General features: G+C 40.3%; 1 protein-coding gene across 4 annotated transcripts in view; it reads left to right on the forward strand.

The window, feature by feature from the left end:
• The window catches only part of LOC133575673 (uncharacterized), a 43,591-nt gene that overhangs the window by 7,355 nt on the left and 18,885 nt on the right, over positions 1–17,351 (forward strand). The window lies entirely within an intron of this gene.

Raw genomic sequence — 17,351 nt, forward strand, 5'->3', positions numbered from 1 at the left:
GTTCAGATTTACTTTACAAAAGAGAAGTGTAAGATACTTCTCTTGTTGCCTTATTTGTATTTGACTTTATTAAATGTATTTATATTATCATTTGGTGCAGCCGGGCCGGAGCAGCAGGGGATAGAAAGAGAAAAAAAAGAAGACAGAGTGGGAAATTGTGGGGACAAGAGGGGGATTAGACAGAGAGACAAAAACAACAACAGCAAACACAACAATAACAACAACAACAACAATAGAGCAACATCAGCAAATACGACATGTACAAATATGATGGTAAAAGTGATAGCAAAGAAGCAGTTAGTGAAATAAATAATAATATAGAAATGACAATGAACATTATTGCACTACAATTGGAGCAATACAAATACCAATAGAAACAGCGCTATTGATAATGAACAATAACAATAATTTACCTCTATTATCAACAATACAGTTGTTCAAATGCAACAATACATATACGTAATGATAACTAGAGATACAATAGAATGCAGAAAAATGGAGGGGAAGGAAGAGAAGCAACCTATAATAACCTTGTAGATTGTTATAGTAACAATAGGTTAAGGCAGTGGTTCTCAAACTTTTTTTGTCATCCCCCACTTTGGACAAGGGGGAGTTTTCAAGCCCCACCTGCCCCCATCGCCCCAACAGAGCGCTAATGCCAAGCTTTAACATTTTCAAATTTATTGAACATCAAGTTGTATACATTCAAACTCAATAACATAAAATAACATCAAGTTCAATAATAAATAAAATAACTGTGCAGCTGTGGTATAACTTGCATCAAGTTTAATAATAAATAAAATAACTTCCATCAAGTTCAATAATAAATAAAACAAAAGTGTTATAACTTGCATGACGTTCAATAATAAATCAAAAAAGCGTTATAACTTGCATCAAGTTCAATAATAAATCAAATAAAAGTGTTATAACTTGCATCAAGTTCAATAATAAATCAAAAAAAGTGTTATAACTTGCATCACGTTCAATAATAAATAAAAAAAAGTGTTATAACTTGCATCAAGTTCAATAATAAATCAAATAAAAGTGTTATAACTTGCATCAAGTTCAATAATAAATCAAATAACTTGCATCAAGTTCAATAATACATAAAAAAAAAGTGTTAACTTGCATCACGTTCAATAATAAATCAAAAAAGTGTTATAACTTGCATCAAGTTCAATAATAAATAAAACAAAAGTGTTAGAACTTGCATCAAGTTCAATAATAAATAAAACAAAAGTGTTAGAACTTGGATCAAGTTCAATAATAAATCAAAAAAGTGTTATAACTTGCATCAAGTTCAATAATAAATAAAACAAAAGAGTTAGAACTTGAATCAAGTTCAATAATAAATCAAATAACTTGCATCAAGTTCAATAATAAATAAAAAAAAGTGTTATAACTTGCATCACGTTCAATAATAAATCAAAAAAGTGTTATAACTTGCATCAAGTTCAATAATAAATAAAACAAAAGTGTTAGAACTTGCATCAAGTTCAATAATAATAATAAAAGAAGTGTTATAACTTGCATCAAGTTCAATAATAAATCAAATAACTTGCATCAAGTTCAATAATAAATCAAATAAAAGTGTTATAACTTGCATCAAGTTCAATAATAAATCAAATAAAAGTGTTATAACTTGCATCAAGTTCAATAATAAATCAAATTACTTGCATCAAGTTCAATAATAAATAAAAAAAGTGTTATAACTTGCATCACGTTCTATAATAAATCAAAAAAGTGTTATAACTTGCATCAAGTTCAATAATAAATAAAACAAAAGTGTTATAACTTGCATCAAGTTCAATAATAAATCAAACAAAAGTGTTATAACTTGCATCAAGTTCAATAATAAATTAAAACAAGTGTTATAACTTGCATCACGTTCAATAATAAATCAAAAAAAGTGTTATAACTTCCATCAAGTTCAATAATAAATCAAATAAAAGTGTTATATCTTGCATCAAGTTCAATAATAAAAAAAAAGTGTTATAACTTGCATCAAGTTCAATAATAAATCAAATAAAAGTGTTATAACTTGCATCAAGTTCAATAATAAATCAAATAACTTGCATCAAGTTCAATAATAAATCAAAAAAGTGTTATAACTTGCATCAAGTTCAATAATAAATAAAACAAAAGTGTTATAACTTGCATCAAGTTCAATAATTAAAAAAAAGTGTTATAACTTGCATCAAGTTCAATAATAAATCAAATAACTTGTATCAAGTTCAATAATAAATAAAATAAAGTGCCACTTTGCAATCTTTGCAAAAAAAAAAAAGGAGGAGCGATGCATTTGGCAAGACAGGGCAAGTGACAGCACTTTTCCCCGGGAGAGCCACCTTGCTTCACTGTGAAACAGCACGGCTGTATGATCAGCTCCCATTTCCTCACACAGTGCAGAGAACAGTCGCACTTTCAGTGGTCGTGTTTTGATCAAATTTACCGCGCTCACAACATCTGTTAAAACCTCATTGAGTTCGGGGCTGAGCTGCCTTGACGCGAGTGCTTCCCGGTGAATGACACAGTGTGTGCCCGTCAGATTTTTGTTTCTCTGCAGGCGCTGGCTCTGGCTCGACGACCTTTGAGGTGCGAGTCACAAATGTATATATTTGTGTAATTGTGGTCCACACATTAGCCTGCTACCCATCCGCGCGAAAGTTTGTTCCGCTTAGCCCCACCCCCATTAGTTACTGTTGCTATGTCTGTCAAACTTCCGCTCCTACCGAGAAATTTAAAGCCTACAGTAAAAATAAGTACCGTATTCTCCGCACCATAAGGTGCCCTGGGTTATAAGCCGCGCCTTCAATGAACGGCATATTTCAAAACTTTGTCCACCTATAAGCCGCCCCGTGTTATAAGCCGCATCTAACTGCGCTAAAGGAATGTCAAAAAAACAGTCAGATAGGTCAGTCAAACTTTAATAATATATTAAAAACCAGCGTGATGTGGGCGTGCATGGAGTCGTATATCAACATGGACGGAGCTGCGTGAAAAAAGCCACCCGGCCTCTTCGCGTAAACTTACCTTAACCACTCGCTCATCTTTTCTTCATCCATCCATCCTTTCGAGTTAGCTTTTATGATGACGCCGGCTGGAAAGGTCTCTTTTGGCAAGGTCTTCCTTTTGAATATCACCATGGGTGGAAGTTTCTGGCCATTAGCATGGCAAGCTAGAACCACAGTGAAGGATGACTTCTCATTCCCTGTGGTGCGAATATTCACCGTACGTGCTCCCGTTGTATCCACAGTGCGGTTCACAGGAATATCAAAAGTCAGTGGAACCTCGTCCATGTTGATAATGTTCTCTGGCCGGATCTTTTTTTCAGCTATCTTGTTTTTACAATATGCACGGAAAGTAGCCAGCTTTTCTTGAAAGTCTTTAGGCAGTTGCTGTGAAATAGTAGTCCGTGTGCGGATGGAGAGATTGCGTCTTTTCATGAACCAGAAACCTGTCGCTTAGTAGGAGCCATTTTGTGGTCTTTACAGATGTAAACACACAAAGGAAATGAAACGTAATATCCGCGCGCTTCTTCTTCTTCTACGCGGGCGGGTGGTTGCTTACAGTAGAAGAAGAAGCGCTTCCTGTTCTATGGGAGCGGGTGCTTACCTTGGCGGTTGCTTGCGTAGAAGAAGAAGCACTTCCTCTTCTATGGGGAAAAAAGATGGCGGCTGTTTACCGTAGTTGCGAGACCGAAACTTTATGAAAATGAATCTTAATATTAATCCATATATAAAGCGCACCGGGTTATAAGCCGCACTGTCAGCTTTTGAGTAAATTTGTGGTTTTTAGGTGCGGCTAATAGTGCGGAAAATACTGTACCGGTAATTTCCATTTATTTACATAGCGGATTTCACAGACAGAATCACAAAGTGATTTACAGTGTGTATAGAAAATGAAAGCATAGTAAAAAAAAAATAATCTAAGAATATAATAATAAATAAAAAAATGTAAAGTGAAATTTCCTCCTGTTCCTCGCGCCCCACCTGTCATGTCTCTATTCCCCACTAGTGCGGCGCGCCCCACACTTTGAGAAACGCTGGGTTAAGGTTTGTCAGTGTGCCATGTGTTACCAAGTTTCCCACTTGGGTAACAACGTTAATATAAGGCAATAAGATGGGTCAGCTGCACGGAGTGGCAGGGAGACGTCCCTGCCACCGCTCCGCCACCAGGAGGCGTTCCGGGGTTAAAGAGAGCGAAACTCCAATGAGCGGTGGTCCCCGGCTGATGACCATGCAGCTGACTCAAGGCGCTGTAGGAGGCGTGTCAGGCATACTTGCCCAGCAGAAACAACACCATATCTGTACAATCAATTTGATGAAACGTGATTATGTGCATGAGTGTATGTATGTATATGTACTTGTATATGTACAGAATGTGTATATGTGTTTGTACAGTGAATGTATATGTACAGTATGTGTATATGTATGTTTGTACCGTGAATGTGCGTGTGGATGTACGAACTTTGAGTATGTAGGTATGTACTGTATTTGTGTATGTACAAACCCCGTTTCCATATGAGTTGGGAAATTGTGTTAGATGTAAATATAAACGGAATACAATGATTTGCAAATCATTTTCAACCCATATTCAGTTGAATATGCTACAAAGACAACATATTTGATGTTCAAACTGATAAACTTTTTTTTTTGCAAATAATCATTAACCTTAGAATTTGATGCCAGCAACACGTGACAAAGAAGTTGGGAAAGGTGGCAATAAATACTGATAAAGTTGAGGAATGCTCATCAAACACTTATTTGGAACATCCCACAGGTGAACAGGCTAATTGGGAACAGGTGGGTGCCATGATTGGGTATAAAAGTAGATTCCATGAAATGCTCAGTCATTCACAAACAAGGATGGGGCGAGGGTCACCACTTTGTCAACAAATGCATGAGCAAATTGTTGAACAGTTTAAGAACAACCTTTCTCAACCAGCTATTGCAAGGAATTTAGGGATTTCACCATCTACGGTCCATAATATCATCAAAGGGTTCAGAGAATCTAGAGAAATCACTGCACGTAAGCAGCTAAGCCCGTGACCTTCGATCCCTCAGGATGTACTGCATCAACAAGCGACATCAGTGTGTAAAGGATATCACCACATAGGCTCAAGAACACTTCAGAAACCCACTGTCAGTAACTGCAGTTGGTCGCTACATCTGTAAGTGCAAGTTAAAACTCTCCTATGCAAGGCGAAAACCGTTTATCAACAACAACCAGAAACGCCATCGGCTTCACTGGGCCTGAGCTCATCTAAGATGGACTGATACAAAATGAAAAAGTGTTCTGTGGTCTGACTAGTCCACATTTCAAATTGTTTTTGGAAACTGTGGACGTCGTGTCCTCCGGACCAAAGAGGAAAAGAACCATCCGGATTGTTATAGGCGCAAAGTTGACAAGCCAGCATCTGTGATGGTATGGGGGTGTATTAGTGCCCAAGACATGGGTAACTTACACATCTGCGAAGGCGCCATTAATGCTGAAAGGTACATACAGGTTTTGGAGCAACATATGTTGCCATCCAAGCAAAGTTACCATGGACGCCCCTGCTTATTTCAGCAAGACAATGCCAAGCCACGTGTTACATCAACGTGGCTTCATAGTAAAAGAGTGCGGGTACTAGACTGGCCTGCCTGTAGTCCAGACCTGTCTCCCATTGAAAATGTGTGGCGCATTATGAAGCCTAAAATAGCACAACGGAGACCCCCGGACTGTTGAACAACTTAAGCTGTACATCAAGCAAGAATGGGAAAGAATTCCACCTGAGAAGCTTAAAAAATGTGTCTCATCAGTTCCCAAACGTTTACTGAGTGTTGTTAAAAAGAAAGGCCATGTAACACAGTGGTGAACATGCCCTTTCCCAACTACTTTGGCACGTGTTGCATCCATGAAATTCTAAGTTAATTATTTGCAAAAAAAAAAAAGTTTATGAGTTTGAACATCAAATATGTTGTCTTTGTAGTGCATTCAATTGAATATGGGTTGCAAGGGATTTGCAAATCATTGTATTCCGATTATATTTACATCTAACACAATTTCCCAACTCATATGGAAACAGGGTTTGTATGTGGGAGCATAGGTACCTATGTATGTATGTATGAATAACGGTGTGTATGTGAGTATATGCGTATTTGTATGTACACTATATTTGGCTCCCCGTGTGTGTGGGAGCCAGAGTACGGCCGCAGCCACCCAGAGAGCCCAACCTACAAACAGCAGGTGTGGCGCCCAGGGAACAAGGGACCACTAGCCCCACGCAGCCAGGCCGGCCAGCGACAGGAACCCCAGAGTCATGCCCACCGTGCCGCCCGGAAGAGCCAGCAGCAGGCCGCAGACAGACGCGCCCGACAGAGGACAGGGCACGAGAGAAGCAGGGGACAGCCAGACCTCAAGCCAGCGAGAGACCACACCCCACACGGGCAGAAAGGCTGGACACCCCGCCCGGGGGCCCAGAGACTCCCCGCTACCGGATGAGAAGACCGCACCCGCCCCACCAGGCACCGGGCCCCCACTAGACCACCCTCCACCCCCGGAGAGCACGGTGCGGCCCACGCACGGCGCAGCCGACCCCCGGCCACCCCACCCAAGTCGGCCGCCGCAGGACCGCCCAGCACGGGGCCACAGGAACAAACCCCCCCACCCACAGGGACCTCAACGATGGAGATGGAACAACCAGCCACCGGAAAAGTAAAAAAAAAAAATATATATATATATATATATATTAATAAATGAATAAATAAATAAATAAAAATAAGTATATATATATATATATATATATATATATATATATTAAAAATAATTAAAAGAAGATCACAGACATGCTGACACACAAGGTCACTACCCCAGCAGTTGGCTGACTTGCAGCACCTCGGAATACCTTGCAGCACCAAGCTACCACAGTGGATGCGTGGACTAGACCCAGCAGGCTCCAACCAAGACGGGCACCCAGAAGGGATGGACGGTGGGACCCAGAAGCTCCAGACACGCAGTCCGGATGCAGTAGCCTGAGGCGCCGACCCCCAGAGCGTACCCCCAGAAATATATATATATATTTACATACACACATTATACAGTCGTGCTCATAAGTTTAATACCCTGGGAGGATTTATGATTTCTTGGCCATTCTTCAGAGAATATGAATGATAACACAAAAACCTTTCTTCCACTCATGCTTAATGGTTGTGTGAAGCTATGTATTGGCAAACAACTGTGTTTACTCTTTTTAAATCAAAATGACAAAAGAAAGTACCCAAATGACCCTGATCAAAAGTTTACATACCCCAGTGACTTTGATCTCATAACATGCACAAAAGTTGACACAAACAGGTTTGAATGGCTAATCAAGGTTCCAATCCTCACCTGTGACATGTTTGTTTGTAATTAATGTGTGTGTATAAAAGATCAGTGAGTTTCTGGGCTTCTGACAGACCATTGCATCTTTCATCCAGTGCTGCACAGATGTTTCTGGATTCTGAGTCATGGGGAAGGCAAAAATAATTGTCAAAGGATCTGCAAGAAAAGGTAATTGAACTGCATAAAACAGGAAAGGGGTATAAAAAGATATCCAAGGAATTGAGATTGCCAATCAGCAGTGTTCAAACGCTGATTAAGAAGTGGAAAATGAGGGACTTAGGTAGACCAGCAAAGATTTCAGCCACATCTGCCAGGAAAATTGTTTGAGATGCAAAGAAAAATCCACAAATAACTTCAGCTGAAATACAGGTCCCTCTGAAAAATTGTGGTGTGGCTGTTTCAAGATGCACAATAAGGAGGCACTTGAAGAAAAATGGGCTGCATGGTCGAGTCGCCAGAAGAAAGCCATTTCTGCGCAAATGTCACAAAGTATCCCGCTTACATTACGCCAAACAGCACAGAGACAAGCCTCCAAACTTCTGGAAGTAATTTGGAGTGATGGCTTTCTTCTGGCGACTCGACCGTGCAGCCCATTTTTCTTCAAGTGCCTCCTTATTGTGCGTCTTGAAACAGCCACACTACCATTTTTCAGAGTCCTGTATTTCAGCTGAAGTTATTTGTGGATTTTTCTTTGCATCTCAAACAATTTTCCTTGCAGATGTGGCTGAAATCTTTGCTGGTCTACCCAAATCCCTCATTTTCCACTTTTTAATCAGCGTTTGAACACTGCTGATTGGCTTTCTCAATTCCTTGACTATCTTTTTATACCCCTTTCCTGTTTTATGCAGTTCAATTACCTTTTCTCGCAGATCCTTTGACAATTATTTTGCCTTCCCCATGACTCACAATCCAGAAACGTCTGTGCAGCACTGGATAAAAGATGCAATGGTCTGTCAGAAGCCCAGAAACTCACTGACCGTTTATACACACACACTAATTACAAAGAAACATGTCACAGGTGAGGATTGGAATCTTGATTAGCCATTCAAACCTGTTTGTGTCAACTTTTGTGCATGTTATCAGATCAAAGTCACTGGGGTATGTACACTTTTGATTAGGGTCATTTGGGTATTTTCTTTTGTCATTTTGATTTAAAAAGAGTAAACAATTGTTTGCCAATAAATAGCTTCACACAACCATTAAGCATGAGTGGAAGAAAGGTTTTTGTGTTATCATTCATATTCTCTGAAGAATGGCCAAGAAATCCTAAATTCTCCTAGGGTATGTAAACTTATGAGCACAACTGTGTGTGTGTGTGTGTGTGTGTAGATATATATATGTATATATATCTACATATATATATATGTATATATATATATATATATATATATATATATATATATATATATATATATATATATATATATATATATATATATCCATCCATCCATCCATCTTCTTCCGCTTATCCGAGGTCGGGTCGCGGGGGCAGCAGCCTAAGCAGGGAAGCCCAGACTTCCCTCTCCCCAGCCACTTCGTCCAGCTCTTCCTGTGGGACCCCGAGGCGTTCCCAGGCCAGCCGAGAGACATAGTCTTCCCAACGTGTCCTGGGTCTTGTCCGCGGCCTCCTACCGGTTGGACGTGCCCTAAACACCTCCCTAGGGAGGCGTTCGGGTGGCATCCTGACCAGATGCCCGAACCACCTCATCTGGCTCCTCTCGATGTGGATATATATATATATATCTACATCTACATACATGCATATACACACATATATACATACATGCATATATACATATACACAGACATATACACATCTATAAACACACACATACCTCTACCCATACATGCACACATTTACATACCTACATCCATCCATCCACATGCACACGCACACACACACTCATATATATACAACAACAAATCCATACACAGGCCGGCGGGACAGCGATCAAGTCCCGCCACCCATTGCCCACTGAGAACCAGCCGTTCTCCTCCTCCAAGGCCCACAAGTCCGGCCGCGGACCCCCCGTCACCCAGGGACAACTTCCGACAAGCCTTGAGACTCACGGTGACTCCTAGTCACTCTGGACCCATCTATATTTGGATTAAATACTAAGTTGAGGTCCCCTCCTGGAATCAAGCAGTGGTTTGAGTAAGGAGAAAGTGAAGAGAAGAAAGTGTGAAAAAAGGAGGGGTCGTCAACATTTGGACCATAAATGTTGGCGATACAAAAGTTTCTCCCGTCAACAGAAATATTAAAGGGGAACATTATCACAATTTCAGAAGGGTTAAAACCATTAAAAATCAGTTCCCAGTGGCTTATTTTATTTTTCAAAGTTTTTTTCAAAATTTTACCCATCACGCAATATCCCCAAAAAAAGCTTCAAAGTGCCTGATTTTAACCATCGTTATATACACCCGTCCATTTTCCTGTGACGTCACATAGTGATGCCAATACAAACAAACATGGCGCATAGAACAGCAAGCTATAGCGACATTAGCTCGGATTCAGACTCGGATTTCAGCGACTTAAGCGATTCAACAGATTACGCATGTATTGAAACGGATGGTTGTAGTGTGGAGGCAGGTAGCGAAAACGAAATTGAAGAACAAACTGAAGCTATTGAGCCATATCGGTTTGAACCGTATGCAAGCGAAACCGACGAAAACGACACGACAGCCAGCGACACGGGAGAAAGCGAGGACGAATTCGGTGATCGCCTTCTAACCAACGATTGGTATGTGTTTGTTTGGCATTAAAGGAAACTAACAACTATGAACTAGGTTTACAGCATATGAAATACATTTGGCAACAACATGCACTTTGAGAGTGCAGACAGCCCAGTTTTCATCAATTAATATATTTTGTAGACATACCCTCATCCGCGCTCTTTTCCTGAAAGCTGATCTGTCCAGTTTTGGAGTTGATGTCAGCAGGCCAGGGAAGCTAGGGTCGATTTTCTTCTATGCCATCTCTGTCGTAGCATAGCTTTCGTCGTTAAAGTGTGCGTAACAAACGTCCAATTTCTTGCCACTTTCGCATCTTTGGGCCACTGGTGCAACTTGAATCCTCCCCTGTTCGTGTTGTTACACCCTCCGACAACACACCGACGAGGCGTGATGTCTCCAAGGTACGGAAAACAGTCGAAAAAACGGAAAATAACAGAGCTGATTTGACTCGGTGTTTGTAATGTGTTTGAGAAAATGGCGGATTGCTTCCCGATGTGACGTCACAACGTCATCGCTCCGAGAGCGAATAATAGAAAGGCGTTTAATTCGCCAAAATTCACCCATTTAGAGCTCGGAAATCGGTTAAAAAAATATACGGTCTTTTTTCTGCAACATCAAGGTATATATTGACGCTTACATAGGTCTGGTGATAATGTTCCCCTTTAAGAATGATGTATTTTCCCTCTATGTCAGTAAAGAAGTCATGGAATGTAAAGTTGACCTTTCTACTAATGAGAACTGCTACGCCTCTCTGTTTGGAGTTGTAACTAGCAAAGTATGTGTGTGGGGGTATTGCCATGAATGCAGTTTTATCGGACTTGGAGAGGTGAGTCTCTTGTAGTAAAGCAGTGTCTGCTTGCATGCTCTTCAAATGATTAAGAATTGTTATAGTTTTTTCCCTGGACCCGACCCCACGCACATTCCAAGTGACAAACTGTATAGTGGACATACTAAACTAGACTGTAACTAAGTGTGTGCATAAGTATGTGTGCATGTATGTGTAAACAATGTATCTAAATGTAAGCTTATCATGTGTGCAGAGTGTGTATAGTTGTGCATGTATTAGCTGTGGGTGTAAATGCTGACGATGACAAAAGGAACACAACAGGTGGAGAAATAGAAAGAGAAAAACATAAAATGAAAATAAAATAAGAGATTGGTGGATTAAACAGGTAGTGAAATAAGTGACATGAATAGGAAAAGGAGAAAGTGAAACAATAAACATTGGTTTACCGAAAGAGAGAGAGAGAGCTGATGATGTTTACGTGAGCGCTATGATGACGCACAAGTGTATTGTGAGAAAAAAAACAGAGAGGGAATGAAGCATAATGAAATAACAAAAAAAATACAACATTTACCGTGTTTCAGACGTTAATAATACAGCCACGGCGGGGCTTCCGGATCACGGTAAAGTTGACCGTTGATAAAAAGTTTATCCACCGCGATGACAACACGGCATCCTTCGGCGATAAACATCGTACGAAGCGGGAACAGATTTCGGCGCCTGTGGAGGATTTCCTTTAGGAACTGATCGTTGATGCTGAAGTTGGATCCTTTCAGCTCTCGGCCCTGGCTCCTCACCTGCTCCTTCTGCTTGAAGTCTTCCAATTTCAGTCAGCCATTTTCAATAATCCGCTCCCAATACTTTTGGCTATTTTTGGAGAGTAACATCACGGTAGTAACTAGGGTAGTCCCGATACCAATAATTTGGTTCTAGTACCGGTACCAAAATGTATATTGATACTTTTCAAAATGAAGGGAACTACAAAAAATATTAAAGGGGAACATTATTATTAGGGACAGCGTGGCGCAGTGTGAGAGTGGCCGTGCGCGACCCGAGGGTCCCTGGTTCAATCCCCACCTAGTACCAACCTCGTCATGTCCGTTGTGTCCTGAGCAAGACACTTCACCCTTGCTCCTGATGGGTGCTGGTTAGCGCCTTGCATGGCAGCTCCCTCCATCAGTGTGTGAATGTGTGTGTGAATGGGTAAATGTGGAAGTAGTGTCAAAGCGCTTTGAGTACCTTGAAGGTAGAAAAGCGCTATACAAGTACAACCCATTTATCATTATCATTATCACCAGACCTATGTAAGCGTCAATATATACCTTGATGTTGCAGAAAAAAGACCATATATTTTTTTAACCGATTTCCGAACTCTAAATGGGTGAATTTTGGCGAATTAAACGCCTTGGAGTGATGACGTCACGTTGTGACGTCACATCGGGAAGCAATCCGCCATTTTCTCAAACACCGAGTCAAATCAGCTCTGTTATTTTCCGTTTTTTCGACTGTTTTCCGTACCTTGGAGACATCATGCCTCGTCGGTGTGTTGTCGGAGGGTGTAACAACACGAACAGGGACGGATTCAAGTTGCACCAGTGGCCCAAAGATGCGAAAGTGGCAAGAAATTGGACGTTTGTTCCTCACACTTTACTGACGAAAGCTATGCTACGACAGAGATGGCAAGAATGTGTGGATATCCTGCGACACTCAAAGCAGATGCATTTCCAACGATAAAGTCAAAGAAATCTGCCGCCAGACCCCCATTGAATCTGCCTGAGTGTGTGAGCAATTCAGGGACAAAGGACCTCGGTAGCACGGCAAGCAATGGCGGCGGTTTGTTCCCGCAGACGAGCGAGCTAAACCCCCTATCGACCCTAGCTTCTCTGGCCTGTTGACATCAACTCCAAAACTGGACAGATCAGCTTTCAGGAAAAGAGCGCGGATGAGGGTATGTCTACAGAATATATTAATTGATGAAAATTGGGCTGTCTGCACTGTCAAAGTGCATGTTGTTGCCAAATGTATTTCATATGCTGTAAACCTAGTTCACAGTTGTTAGTTTCCTTTAATGCCAAACAAACACATACCAATCGTTGGTTAGAAGGCGATCGCCGAATTCGTCCTCGCTTTCTCCCGTGTCGCTGGCTGTCGTGTCGTTTTTGTCGGTTTCGCTTGCATACGGTTCAAACCGATATGGCTCAATAGCTTCAGTTTCTTCTTCAATTTCGTTTTCGCTACCTGCCTCCACACTACAACCATCCGTTTCAATACATGCGTAATCTGTTGAATCGCTTAAGCCGCTGAAATCAGAGTCTGAATCCGAGCTAATGTCGCTATAGCTTGCTGTTCTTTCCGCCATGTTTGTTTGTGTTGGCATCACTATGTGACGTCACAGGAAAATGGACGGGTGTATATAACGATGGTTAAAATCAGGCACTTTGAAACTTTTTTTAGGGATATTGCGTGATGGGTAACATTTTGAAAAAAACTTCGAAAAATATAATAAGCCACTGGGAACTGATTTTTAATAGTTTTAACAATTCTGAAATTGTGATAATGTTCCCCTTTAATATTCGCTTCATTTTAACAGAAACATTTACAATACAATAAACATGTTGCCTATTGCACTCCAAAAAAATATTTTAGAATGTTAAAATTTAAAATAAAATGCATTAAACACATTGGGCTTTTCTTGTTACACTCAAAGAACAATGTTCAATTTTCCATATTACATATAGTCTGGTTGGAATACAATAAACAGCTTTATTGACATTATATTTAATGCTTCAGGATTCATGGTTGGCTGTGCTTGCCTTAATCCAGTGTTAAAAGTGTTTGCGAAATACTTCTCTACAGTTTAGCCAGGATATTGTTTTATTGTTAATCCCACCGTGAATATTAAATTACCACAATTTGCTTGTCCGGTATCATAGCTGTGTGTGTGTGAAAATCAGTTTAGTATTAAGAAAATGATATGATGGATTAAATGCACAAACACTTCATTGCGCCTGTCAGCAAGTGGAGATGTTGACCTGTTCAAGATGGCGGCCCCACAGCTTGTCAGTGCCAATAGGCAGTAGCGCTCTATTCATTAATGATGTCTAGGATTAAAGGCTTGTGCAGTGTGCATCACTTGAAAGACAGAGAGGGGAAAATAACATACTTGCCAACCCTCCCGGATTTTCCGGGAGACTCCCGAAATTCAGCGCCTCTCCCGAAAACCTCCCGGGACAAATTTTCTCCCGAAAATCTCCCGAAATTCAGGCGGAGCTGGAGGCCACGCCCCCTCCAGCTCCATGCGGACCTGAGTGACGTGTCGACAGCCTGTTCACACGTCCGCTTTCCCACAATATAAGCAGCTAATGATGGAGGGCGAGTTCTTGGTTTCTTATGTGGGTTTATTGTTAGGCAGTTTCATTAACGTCCTCCCAGCGCGGTAACAACACACAACAACAGCAGTCAAGTTTTCGTCTGCCGTAAAGCAGTTCGTCTGCCGTAAAGCAGTTTGTCTGCCGTAAACAGCAATGTTGTGACACTTTTAAACAGGACAATACTGCCATCTACTGTACATGCATATGTGACCCACCCATAATGTGTCACATTTTTGTGTTGATTTATTTATTTTATTTTGTGGTTTGAATTCGTTTTTGGAGCTGTCATTACACATTTATCAGTATTCACATTGGTCAGTAGGGGACAGTAGGGCTTTTCTTCCCAATTGAATGCTATCACCTGCACACCGGAAGTGTCTTGTCATTCTGATGAGCGCGACCAGTCTGTGAACAATTGAAACGTCCTGTGTGCTTTTTCCTCCTGTGTAACAGGTTGGTTTTGGTGAATCAACTCACTGAATAATATCCATGTGATCTTTATAAGTTTAAGTACACATTCTGATGGTGGAGCCTAACTCTAAAGTGTTTGTGAGTTGTAGTTTGTATTTGTGAATGAATCCAGTGCACAGCTGCAGTAATCACAACAAAAAGGCGACGTGAGTACGCAATGTTTATATAGGAACTTCTGATCCTAATTCAGACTCCCAAATTAGAGCTCCCGTTTTCTTATTGATTTTATAATGTATATTTGTATAATGTGTGTGTTCTGAAATAGTGACAGAGAATAGAACAAGGATGGACAATTCAACCCTTAACTCAACAATGAGTAGATGAGTGTTATGTGTGTGTATACGTGTAAATAAATGAACACTGAAATTCAAGTATTTCTTTTATTTATTTATATATATACACACACATATATATATATATATATATATATATATATATATATATATATATACATATATATATAGCTAGAATTCACTGAAAGTCAAGTATATCTTAACCACGCCCCCACCCCCACCTCCCGAAATCGGAGGTCTCAAGGTTGGCAAGTATGAAAATAAGTTACCGAATATAAGCAAAACCAGAAAAATAACTTTCAAAATAAGAGTTGGGTAAAAGACTAAACACACCTTAAGCCATCGCAGTCCACACAAAATGACTTGGCTGGCCACATTTGTCCCCCTGGCCTTGAGTTAGAACTCAGTCTTATCTTGTTTTGCTACTTTACAACTTGAGCTAAATTAGCGGTTATCATCACTTCCTGTCTCCTCCATGTGTAGCTTTAGCATACTTAGCTGTTCCTTCTTGTACTAATCCGTGCATTTGCAAAGTTTGAAACTTCTTTCTAAACTTCTAAAATTACATTTCTCTAAGTTAAGGCAGCTCAGAAAAAGTAAATTAAATACACAATTAAGCCCAAAATTACTGTTATTTTGTTTTGATAGTTACAATTTGACAAAAAGTAAGTAAGGGCAAAGTTGCTTTTAATGTCATCCAGTATTAGTTGTTAGAGTGTAAGTACATGAATATAACGCATATGACATACTCCGCTGCAGTAGATGGCAGTATGCACCTTTCATGTCATTGCTGCAAGCTGCCCTTAAACTAAAGGACAAATTGGTCAAAGGTTCTTTGATATCAAAGAGCTGCTACTTCAAAGAGCAGGATCTTTTAAAGACGGATCGTTCGCGAACCACCCATCACCAGGTGTTGGCAGGAAATGGTAACAACGTCTTCATCTCTGCCCTGCTGACCTGTCTCCGCCTGCTGGCCCCACTATGGACTGGACTCTCACTATTATGCTAGATCCACTATGGACTGGACTCTCACTATTATGCTAGATCCACTATGGACTGGACTCTCACTATTATGTTGGATCCACTATGGACTGGACTCTCACTATTATGCTAGATCCACTATGGACTGGACTCTCACTATTATGTTAGATCCACTATGGACTGGACTCTCACTATTATGTTAGATCCACTATGGACTGGACTCTCACTATTACGTTAGATCCACTACAGACTCTACTCTCACTATTATGTTAGATCCACTATGGACTGGACTCACGCTATTAACTTGATCCACTATGGACTCTACTCTCACTATTATGTTAGATCCATCACTATTATGTTAGATCCACTATGGACTGAACTCTCACTATTATGTTAGATCCACTCTCACACTATTAACTAGATCCACTATGGACTCTACTCTCATTATTATGTTAGAGCCACTATGGACTGGACTCTCACTATTATGTTAGATCCACTATGGACTGGACTCTCACACTATTATGTTAGATCCACTATGGACTGGACTCTCACACTATTATGTTAGATCCACTATGGACTGGACTCTCGCTATTGTGTTAGATCCACTATGGACTGGACTCTCACACTATTATGTTAGATCCACTATGGACTGGACTCTCACACTATTATGTTAGATCCACTATGGACTGGACTCTCGCTATTGTGTTAGATCCACTATGGACTGGACTCTCACACTATTATGTTAGATCCACTATGGACTGGACTCTCGCTATTAACTTGATCCACTATGGACTCTACTCTCACTATTATGTTAGATGCACTATGGACTGGACTCTCACTATTACGTTGGATCCACTGCGGACTGGACTCTCACTATTATGTTAGATCCACTATGGACTCTACTCTCATTATTATCTTAGAGCCACTATGGACTGGACTCTCACTATTATGTTGGATCAACTATGGACTGGACTCTCACTATTATGTTAGATCCACTATGAACTGGACTCTCACACTATTATGTTAGATCCACTATGGACTGGACTCTCACTATTATGTTAGATCCACTATGGACTGGACTCTCACTATTATGTTAGATCAACTATGGACTCTACTAGGGCTATATAAGTAAACATTGATTGATTGATTGATAAAATGAGTGATTGGTCTAATTTTCTATTCGATTTAAAAATCAGTGTTGAAAGCCTCTGCATGAATTTAGATGTAGAAACAAGTTGCAAGATTAGAATGTATGAATGGCTTTGATGTGTATATCTGGAGCTTTGTTTGAAATGAAAAAGTATATTTTGCTCAGTAAAAATATTTTATTAACATGACATGAGGGAAGAAGTT

This window comes from Nerophis lumbriciformis, linkage group LG33, assembly GCF_033978685.3.
Source record: "Nerophis lumbriciformis linkage group LG33, RoL_Nlum_v2.1, whole genome shotgun sequence".
Taxonomy (NCBI): Eukaryota; Metazoa; Chordata; class Actinopteri; order Syngnathiformes; family Syngnathidae; genus Nerophis; species Nerophis lumbriciformis.